A 10,928-nucleotide genomic window follows, 5' to 3' on the forward strand; every position below is an offset into this window, starting at 1 on the left:
TCCCACACAGCCACATGAAATAATAGATCATCTAGGATGGAAATCTTACCTAGTTTTATCTTTCAAGCAACATTTATGGCTGAATTGGTATTCCTTGTACTATTGTGCTGCATACTCTGTGAGGTATCCTAGATGACAACAAAAACAATAACTTTCCCAGAGGAGAGGCTAGGAGGATCTGAGGTCCAAATAGTGATACAGATAACTGCCAAGCATTAAAAGTCTAATACATGTCAGACACTGTGCCAAGTGCTTTGCATGCATTGCATACATTTCAACAGTCCTACAAGACAAACTCATTAGGACACCCATTTCACAGATGATGAACCTGAGGCTCGGAGGGCTTGGTAATTTTCCTGTCACCACATGGCTAGTAAGCAACAGGGCTGGGGCGGGATCCCTGGTGTTATGGGTAAAATTGTGTCTGCCACAAAATTCCTAACCCCCAGTACCTCAGAATGTGACTGTATGTGGAAATGGGATCTTTACAAAGGTTGTTAGGTTAAAATCAGGTCATTAGAGCAGGCCCTACTCCAGTATGACTGCTGTCTTTATAAGAAGAGAAGATTGGAACACAGATATGCACAGAGGAAAGACCACGTGAAGACACAGGGAGAAGATGGCCATCTACAAGCCCAAAAGAGAGGCCTCAGGAGAAACCATCCCTGCCCACACCCTGATCTTGGACTTCCAGCCTCCAGAACTGTGAGGAAATGAGTTTCTTGTTGTTTAAGCTGCCCAGTCTACTTTACTTTGTTAGGGCAGCCCAAGCAAACTAATACACATGGTCTGAATTCCTGTAGAGCTCACACGGTTCTCACTCCTCCCAACCTAAAGCGGGCCTTCTGTCTCAATTCATTTCTCTTACCATGACTCTGTAATGTCTCTCAGGCAACCAAACGATGGGCCCCAGGCTGGTGGTACAAAGAAGTGCTAGGGATTGAATTGTGTCCCTCCAAAATTTATATATTGAAGTCATCATGCCCATGTGATGGTATTTGGAGATGGGGCCTTTGGGAGGTAATTAGGTTAAGATGAAGTCTTGAAAGTGGAGCCCCTCATGATGGGATTGGAGCCCTTATAAGAAGAGACACCAGACCCTCCCCTCCTTCCAGACACATGGAGAACGTGGCTGTCTACAAGCCAGGAACAGAGCCCTCGCCAGACACCCCCTACACTGGCATCTTGATCTTGGACTTCCCAACCTCCAGAACTGTGAGAAAACAAATGTCTGTTGTTTAAGCTACCCAGTCGATGGCATTTTATCATATATAGCAGAACGAGCTGACTAACACAAGAAGGAAGGTGACAATGCACATCAAACACAAATTGGGGATTGGCTGTGGTCCCTTGAGAGCCAATTCTGCCCAGGTGCCAACATTTTTGCACAGTCCCAGCACTTTTCTGCAATGCTGTGGCCTTCTCCTAGTCTTCGCCCATCTGTCCTCCTATCCAACTCTGGAATCTGGCCTGTTTCCCAGCTCTTCATGGCTGCATCCTCTGAAGGCTGCACCCTGCTCCCAGTGGGACAGCCAAGAATCACCTGCCCTACCCCTAACATACAGCATATTTACTCGTTGCAGACATCCCCTTACTGTTCGTGTCCCTCACTCTGGATCCCCTCTGACAGCAAAATCCCTTTGACTTTAAATACTGATCTTTATACACCTAATCATCCCTTTGGATGTCTTCAGCACATTCTCCAAATGTTTTCCAGATAAGCTGGTGGTTGGAAACTGATTTGGCCCATAAGGTACCAGTTCCTAGGATATCATCCTGAAGTGAGAGTTTTTGAAACCATCCTGAAATTACAGTAGGATGTTAATGGGCTGTCTCATTTGAAACTAGACACTTAACACATACATAGATGAATGAGCTTTCCCACATGGTCAAAAACCAAAGCTTCTTACATTAGTGAGCTCAGACTACCATAACAATATACCATAGACTGGGTGGCCTAAACAACCGAATCTATTTCTCATATTTCTGGAAGCTGGGAAGTCGAAGATCAGGGTACCGGCAGATTCAATGCCCGGTGAAGGCTCTCTTCCTGGCTTGGAGATGAACACCTTCACCGTGTGTCCTCACATGGCAGAAAGAGAGAGCAAGCAAGGTCTCTGGTGTCTCTACTTATAAGGGCAATAATTCCATCATGAAGGCCCCACACTTACAACCTCATCTGAACCTAATTACCTAATGGCTGAAGGCCCCATTTGCAAATACATCACATTAGGAGTTAAGACTTCAACATGTAAATTCATATTTCAACATTATATTAGGGCATAGGGGGGAAACAGTTCAGCTTATGTCATCTCCCTCATAAATGGTAGATGAGGAAAGACCATGGAAATCACTGTGGAGCAAAGATCTACTAAAGCTAAATTTCTAAAGCCCTGAAATCCTCAGAGGAGCAGTTCCTTGGTGTACATGATAGCTCTGATTACAAATGAAAGAAAAGACCATCTTTTCAGTGCTTGTGACCTATGTATCTGCCCCACAGGCAAGTCCTGGCTTTCAGTGTGTCTAATGGCACCTGTACAAGTAGATGTTTTGGTGTGTGGAGTGTAGCAGAGACTGAGGGGTTAAGATTTTGCCCATGCATCAAAAGCAGGAAAAAATTTTCGACCTACTGACATTTGAGGTTACTGCAAAGGATAGTGCAGAAAAGTGCTACTGAATTAAAAAGGCTCCCCACTGAGGTTTATGGGATCCTTGGCAAACTACATGGGGTGATGTATTTGAAAGCATGTGTCATATAGTAGGCACTTAATAGCCAAGATATGGAGTCAACCTAAATGTCCACCAGTGGACAATTGGATAAGGAAAATGTGGTATATATACACCATGGAATACAACTATGCCATAAAAAAGAACGAAATTCTCCCATTGGGGCAACACGGATGAGCTTGGAGAAACTTACATTGAGTGAAATAAGCAAAGCACAGAGGGATAAATACCGCATGTATCGTTCACAAGTGGGAGCTAGGAGAGAAAGAAGGAAGGGAAGAAAGGCCACAGTGGTGAGCTGGACTTGCAGAGGGAGAGAATATGCCTAGGGATACAAAGTGGAGTGGGAAAAGGGGGATGGGGAGGGAGGTCGGGGATAATTGGGTGGCGGACTTGGGGTATAATCACCACTTGTGGTAATGGGCATCCTGCCAGTATGGATCTGGCCATCACATCTTGGGCACGAGTGGTGACAATTAGCTTCGTACCCCATGAATATTCATAACCAATAAAAGAAAATGAAAAATTAGTAAAAAGGAAAGAATTGAAAAACTTAGGGGACATCTGGCCTTCTCAGAACCTTCTAGCAATGGATACGGCTGTTTTCCTAACAAATTAAAATAGTTGCTTTTCGTTGAGCACCTATTATGGAACAGTTTATGGGGAATGCTTCAAGTGCTCTTAGACATCTTGCCTTCCTGTCTTTCCTGGACACAGGGACAGTACGTTGCCAGTCCACTTGTAGTTAGCAAGAGTCATGTGACGTTTCCTTACCACTGAAACATGAGCAGGAGCGTTGTTTGTCACATCTAGGCATTTGAGAGCCAGTGGGCCATTTCCATCCTCTCTCGCTCCTTTCATCAGCAGACCCGGCGATCTGACCTTTTTGCTGTGGTACCGCTAGCTATCTGTGGTTATTAAGCACTTAGAGTGTGGTAAATGCAAGTGTTAAACTAAGCTTCGTAATGTTTTTTCATTTTATTGTGGTAAAATATTTATAACCACATTTACAATTGTAACCCTTTTTAAGTGTGCAGTTCAGGGACATGAAGTACATTCACATTCTTTTGGAGCCATCACCAACATCCATCTCCCAGACTTTTGTTTCATCTTGCAAAAGACAAACTCTGCACCCATTAAATAATAACTCCCGACTCTCCTCTCTACCTGCCCCAGCCCCTGCCCCTATCTCTGTGAATTTGGCTACTCTGTGTCCCTCATAAAGAATGGAATTATGCAGTAGATGTCTTTTCTGTGACTGGCTTATTTCACTTAGCACAATATTTGCAAAGTTCATCCACGTTTTAGCGTGTGTTGGAATTTCATCCCTTTTTAAGGTGGAGCAATAGTGCATTGCATAGATAGACCACATTTTGATTATTCTTTCATCAATTGATGGTTATTTCCACCTCTTGCCTATTGTGAATAATTCTGCTATGAACATGAATTAAAAATACAAGGGTACTTCAAAAAGTTTTTGGAAAGATACCTATTGTCTTTCATTTCTATTTTTCCATGGACACTTTGAGGTCTCGCTGTATGTTTCAGTATCTGATTCAGTTACTTTACATATATATCCAGGAGTGGAATTGCTGGATCATACAGTAAGACTATGTTTAATTTTTCTGAGAAATTGTCAGACTCTTTTCCACAGCTGCTGCACCATTTTATGTTCCCAAGGAGGAACTAAATTTTTCATTGCAATTTAAATTAAATAGCCACATGTAGCTGATGGGTTCAGTATTGAACACCATCACTTCAGATGGCTAAAATAAAACTTGAAAATTTATTTTCACCAATGATATGCAGATAAATGACAAAAGGAGATTGGAATCCTCAGCAATAGCAGTAATAATTATGGCATGTTTTGCTTTAATTATATTTGAATATCTTGTTCACATTTTCATTTTGCATTTATAAAATATACAAGCTTATCTTGAACTTTTAGGTGTCCAGGCATAAAAACATTTTCATTTGATGAAACTAATGCCGACTGCTAGTCTAAAATTTTTGCTGGTATTATTCTAAATTAAATACAAATACAGAGATGGGTGTCCTGTGCATGACTTTGATGGCACCACGGGTGGGAACTTTGTACAGGGGTGGAAGTGGCCATTTAAAGGGTGCACATGGGATTGGTTGCTCAATACATGGTAGAAACTGTGGAACTTTGAAAAGAAGAACTCCTTCCAGAAATGTGAAATCTCTGGAAGAAGCCTGTTGTGTTACTTGTTTCTGTTTTCTCCTAGGTAAATTCCATGCTGGTTTTCCTCCCTCTCAGGCATTTAAATGAACTCAACACATGTCTTTATTTCTCTCCATCATCAGGGGAGGGAAACACCAGGTACAATCACAGTGGCTCCTAGAAGGGCATCTTTATTAAAGAGACCCCAGAGAGTCCCCTCACCCCTTCCACCATGTGAGGACACTTTAAGAAAGCACCATCTATGAACCAGAAAGAAGGTCCTCACCAGACACAGGATCTTGCAAGCCTTGATCTTGGACTTTCAGCCTCCAGAACTGTGAGCAATATATGTATGCTGCATATAAGCCACCCAGTCTATGATATTTTGTTACAGCAGCCTGAATTGACTGAGACAGAGCTGTTCCTGCTTTGTCTTAAGAGTGACATTTCCTGACTATTTCCAAAGCAAGCAGAAATTTCCATTGCTTTCCTTTCTTGGGCACTCCTTTGCTTGAAGGTAAAAACATTCTACGTGGCTTTTCACCAGGCTGTGTTTTCTAGTCTAAATGTTTTATCAGGGTTGTCAATGTGTGATTTTGATTCTTAGTTAAAAGGTGCCTGCTTTTGTATCAAGATACTGAGCATCTTGAGAGATGAAATATAGTCACGCACACACATACATTCATGCATCCATTTATACAGACAAATATGTTTACATTACACACATGCACACACATGCAGAGAGAGAGATAGAGAGAAAGATCAACAATGTTTCACGCTGATAGGTTTGTCTTGAGAGGATCTTTTCTGCATTTTTAAAGCATTTGTTTCAATGCTGGCATGGAGAATTTGACAGAACATTATTGACTTGAAGGTTATCCCTGCATTTTAATAACAGGTTGAAGATAACTCCAAATGATCAAATAGCAGAGACGCTCATTTAAGAGGGAAAATAATCCCTCGAGAAAACAAATCTGTCTTCAGAAAGCTCTCTTTTGCTAGTCGTCTGCATTTTAATTGGTTTCATGTGAGGGAAGATAAACTTGGCTAGTCTTCTACCAACACAGAGGTGCCCCTCCGCACTTCCACGGCCCTTGTCATAAATGACCTAACAAATATCAGAATGAAATGAGAGGATCTTCTGTTAGATTGCAAACTTCTCCAGGGAACCCTGAGTGTAAGAGGCTCTTTTCATACTTGCTTCTATTTTGTCAGAGCGTGTGAATCAGGGGATTTTCTTGTCCGTACCATCCCACCCAAGTTCAGAAGTTGCTCCTTTGCTCTTAATATTGTCTCTTTCAGAAAGAAGAGAAAATTAAATGTATGGCTGGTACAGGTGTATAGAGGTGTCCTTGGTGTGTTTTCCTCAGGTTGACAGAGACTAGAGGACAGAGTGGAAAGCCACCAGCCAGGGCTATTCAAATTAATTCCCAACGTACATAGTGCAGGGTTGGCCATACTTTGTGTATTTGTTGCAGGACTGTCCTAACAAATTCCCACAAACTGGGTGCCATGGACTATGAAACTTCTCATAATGCTGGAGTCTGGAAGCCCGAAACCAAGGTATATTCAGGGTTGGATCTTTCTGGAGGTTCATCACTCCAGACTCTGCATTTGTCTTTCTCATGGTGTTCTCCCTGTGTCTAATTTTTATAGAAACTCCAGTTGTGTTGGAGTAAGGGCATACCCTACTCCAACTCCAATATGAACTTATCTTAATCTAACTGATTATGTCTGCAAAGACTCTATTTCCAAATACGACCACATTCACAGGTATGGGGGTTAGAACTTGGACATATCCTTTGGGTGGGCATGATTCAACCCACATCACTTTCCTATAAGGTTCTTGTAAACATCAGGGTTTTTTCACAGCTTGTCTCATTAAATACATTTGGGCAGGACTTCCAGGGATCGACAAATGCATAACATATTTCGTAGCTACATGAGGAAAGGAAAGCTGGCCTTTCAGAGGCCAAGAGAAGCTAGAGGAAAAACTGTGTCTCATGTGAGGAACACATACATCTTAGCATTCAGAGCACAGGCATCATGACATTTAATATTTAACATCTCAAATGGCTCCTGTGGACAGCTTCTTTGTTTCTCCCTTCTCCTAAGAAAGAGCTTCCTCTTTTCTCTTGGGGTATCATTAGTGGGGAAGAGGTTTTTCCTAGACACATGGAAGGACACAGGCCATAACCCACCATGATGCACCTGTGTAGAAAATAAGAAAAGAGACCAAATCTCCCTATCAGTTGGATGACTGTTCTTTGCTTATTCTTTAAAGACAAGACACTCCAGGCAGATCAGCTGACCCACCTGTAAGTCTGCTCCCAAATATCGTTGCCTATCGGCAACTGAGAATAAACGGGTCCCCCGTGTCTGTGGCCTGGATGAGAGAGATTAAAAGAGAAAGAATGAGACAGAAGCTTCTGTCTTCTTCCTTTTCTTGACCATGGGTTTAGCATCCACCCAAGACTCAAACATATTCATCTAGGAAAGAGGCATCATACCGCGGAGAGATGGAATTGAATAACAGCTCAGGAGAGAAGTCAGCAGCTGCACTTTTAATGAAAATATGGCCAAGATCTTGAAAAGTTCACAAATTCCAGGGTGCATTTGCACTTCTGCAGGGTTTATAAGTGTATTTTCAAATGCTTTGTTTAGTAACGGGTACACACAGATATATGTGTGTGTATATATATGTATGTGTATTTGTCTTTAATGGGTTAAAAGTGGTTTTTGAGGTCTGTGTCTCTGATGTAGTTTCATTGTCTCACCTAAATAGTAGACTAGCTTCTCATCTGTCTAACTATGGCAAATTTATTTGTTTTATTGAGTATATCACCTTCCTTTTCAATCATCAGTCTGTCGAGTGCTGAACTCATGGGTGCGGATGTGTGGTGTGCTGAACACTGATTTCAATGTTGATAACCTTCTTCTGCAAGTTTCTTGCAAACTGAAGTTCTGCAAAATTAAGCATTTTTCTCAGGCTTATCCAAAAAGTAGTGGAGCTAAGAAAACAGATGAGCCCTGATGCAACTTTCCTGCCTCATTGCTTTATTTTGATTCTCTCCTCTTGGTTTACCCAGGGCCCTCGTCTCATGGAGCAGATTTCTTCTCTGCAGCTGTATTTTGCGGTCGCCATACTAACACTCCATCAAAGTTAGCAGATAATTACTCTATTAGTATCAAGACCTGCAGCTTGAACTGCTCGCTTCTTGGCAGCATTAATCACTCTTAAGGGGGTAGTCAGTTTCATTTTTTTCTACTGATAATGCACAGCTGGGTGTTTCCATTCTAAGCTTCTTTCATGCTTGATATTGTCTTGAATTTGGCATTTCTGTTTACACAAGGAAGAACAGTACATCCTAAAACAAACACATTTTGGAAATAATCAGACAGCAAAAGTATAATCACAGTAAAACAAATTTATTTATTTATTTTTAAGAATAGGATTCTTTATACTAGTGAGTATTCCACTAATATCTGAATTTGGGTGGGAGTCCAGTCTCCTCATGTGGTGCCCAATGACATTATGGTTGGGGATGTAAGGTTGGCCAGCATGAAGGCCTCAACTCTGCACTCACCTGAGATTATGTTTTTTTCTGTAGTGTTTGACTGTCCTTTCCTCCAGCCATGAAATGCAGCAGCATGTGTGTGCTGTGTTTTGCACAAAGGAAACCCAGTAAAAACTCAGTGTTCATGGTTTTTATTGGGTCTCTTCACATAGAATCTCTGCCTGAGTCATCAGGTACAATGACCCAAATTCTGGATTTTCTGAAAGAAATCGGGGGTTTGTAGAAGCAGTCTAGGCAGGCTGAAAACAGCAGAATTTAGTGCTTCACACACAGAGAAGAACCTTATCACTTAGTAATGTAGAGACTATTCTGCTTATCAAGTTTTCAGATGCCAGTCCCAGAAACAGGTCTTTCTAAAGACAACAACCTCATGCCTGTTACTTTAATGCTTTTCAAAACAATTCTGTATTTTAGTGACTCTTCTACCTTCTCATCATCTGGTATTCATTTTTCTTGGCCAATCACTTGGGACAGTGAATGAAATCATGAACCACTGAAATATCAATGGTCATGAGAAAGATCTGAGTCCCTTTTGGCTGCTGTGCTCAGAAACATCAAGTCAAATTATCAATAAATTTTAAAAACTGAATAATTCTATATATAAGAGTGGCTCAAGCTCAGCCATGTCATTACTGTTGGGGTTCCTTTCCAGTTTTCCACTCTGTCCTCCTGAATGTTGGTTTCCACATCAGGGTCTTACCAAGATGGTGGCCACAAATGGAAGATGCACAGACTTTCTCTGCCACACTCCAGATGGAAATCTTCAAGGTGTCTCCTCCTTAGGGTTGTAAAAAAAACAGTTCAGAGAATCACTCCAGCAACCTTCCTGTCTTGTCTTTTCGGACAGAATTCAGTCCCAATCCCATTGTTAAGCCAAACAATGGAAGTATCAACCCGATTGGCTTCAACAAATCTAAATCTATCCTACCCTCACTCTTTCTCCAGGAGACAGGAATGGATTTCATTTCCATGAAGCACTCATGCTAATCCATGCATAAAATTAGGGTTCTGTTAGCAAGGAGGATGCTGTGTAGGTCACAATAATGCTGGAGACATTTAGCCTCTAGGGCAACTTGTCTCTCCATTACCCCAGAGAAGAGCCCACTAGTAGATTTATTGATCATGCACTCGATAAATTGCTTAAATCAGAAACAGATTAAAGGTTATCTATATTTTTAAAACATCTCTCTACTGAATTATTTAAGAAATTCCTTACACCTCTCAGATATAACAAGCGTCTCAATGAATTTGGGAACACAAGCCCTTCTAAGTGACCTGAATTCAAACTTTTGTCTTCCACATGTAACCATCTTCTCTTGTGAGAAGTAGCCTTGAGTAATGAAGCCATCTCAGTGCGTTCTCAAAACTTGTCTTCGATCAATATGCTCTATGACCTAGTAGCAAACATTCCCTTTAAGGGCTGTTTCATATTCTTGAGTCTCACTTTATATTGATTTATAAAGGTTCTCAGATTCGATTATTGTATCCTCCAACGTGTAAAGAGTAGGTGCTAGGGTGAATGTTTCCCACTAAGAATGTCGTGGAGGCAAATATATCATTTCGGCTTATGCATCTCCCTTCATTGGCTTTAAGAAAATAGGATTTTTCTCTTTCTGCCTTGGAGGGATGAAAAGGGGGTCGAGCTTATTCAATGACATGAGATTTGGGGAACCTAATGAGGGACAGATAAAAATTTACAGATTCAGATTTCTTTTTTCTACCTGTGATGCAATACTTATAGATATATAATATCTATTATATATATATAGTATTTTTGAAAGTAATATGTTTTAAATGCAGTGAGGGTGAATATGTTGTAGCCTCATTGAGAGGGTGGTGATTTTCCACATAGGTTTGCCCTCCTTTTTGAATGCAGAAACGCAAGAAATTTAGCAAGCATGATTAGCATGCATAACATGTGGATTTGAATAAATTATCATATCGTATAGTAAATGCTGCCACCCACCTTATCTGTGTCCGTTCTCCCATTATTTCTCTTTCATGGAGCTGCAATTCTGTTCCAGTGACAATGTACTGAGCTAAAAAAATTGCAATTTCGGTCTCTCTTGCAACTAGGAGAAGCTATGTGGCATACTGTGTCATTTTGAATCTTCTATGGGCCAGAGCTAGATTCTAACGAACTTTTCTAGTGGCTGTTAAAATAGCGGACCTTATTGCAAAATCATTTATTAAGTTCTAGATTCTCTGAACTTCGATTTTCATGGCTAATTTCCCCTTAATGAGTTATGTTTTCTCCTAATCTTTTTCCTGCTGCCTTCTCATAAAAGTATATCTTAGTCCCTCACTAATTGACAGTACTTTTTGACATTCTATTTGGTTTCTTTGGGCTTTTTCTCTTACACGTCAATGTTGGGAATCTGAAAGTTCTTATCAGTGTTGTGGAGATAATGCTTTGTAAGTAGCAGGAGGTGAAAATG

This window comes from Cynocephalus volans, chromosome X (genome assembly GCF_027409185.1).
Source record: "Cynocephalus volans isolate mCynVol1 chromosome X, mCynVol1.pri, whole genome shotgun sequence".
In the NCBI taxonomy this organism is placed as follows: domain Eukaryota; kingdom Metazoa; phylum Chordata; class Mammalia; order Dermoptera; family Cynocephalidae; genus Cynocephalus; species Cynocephalus volans.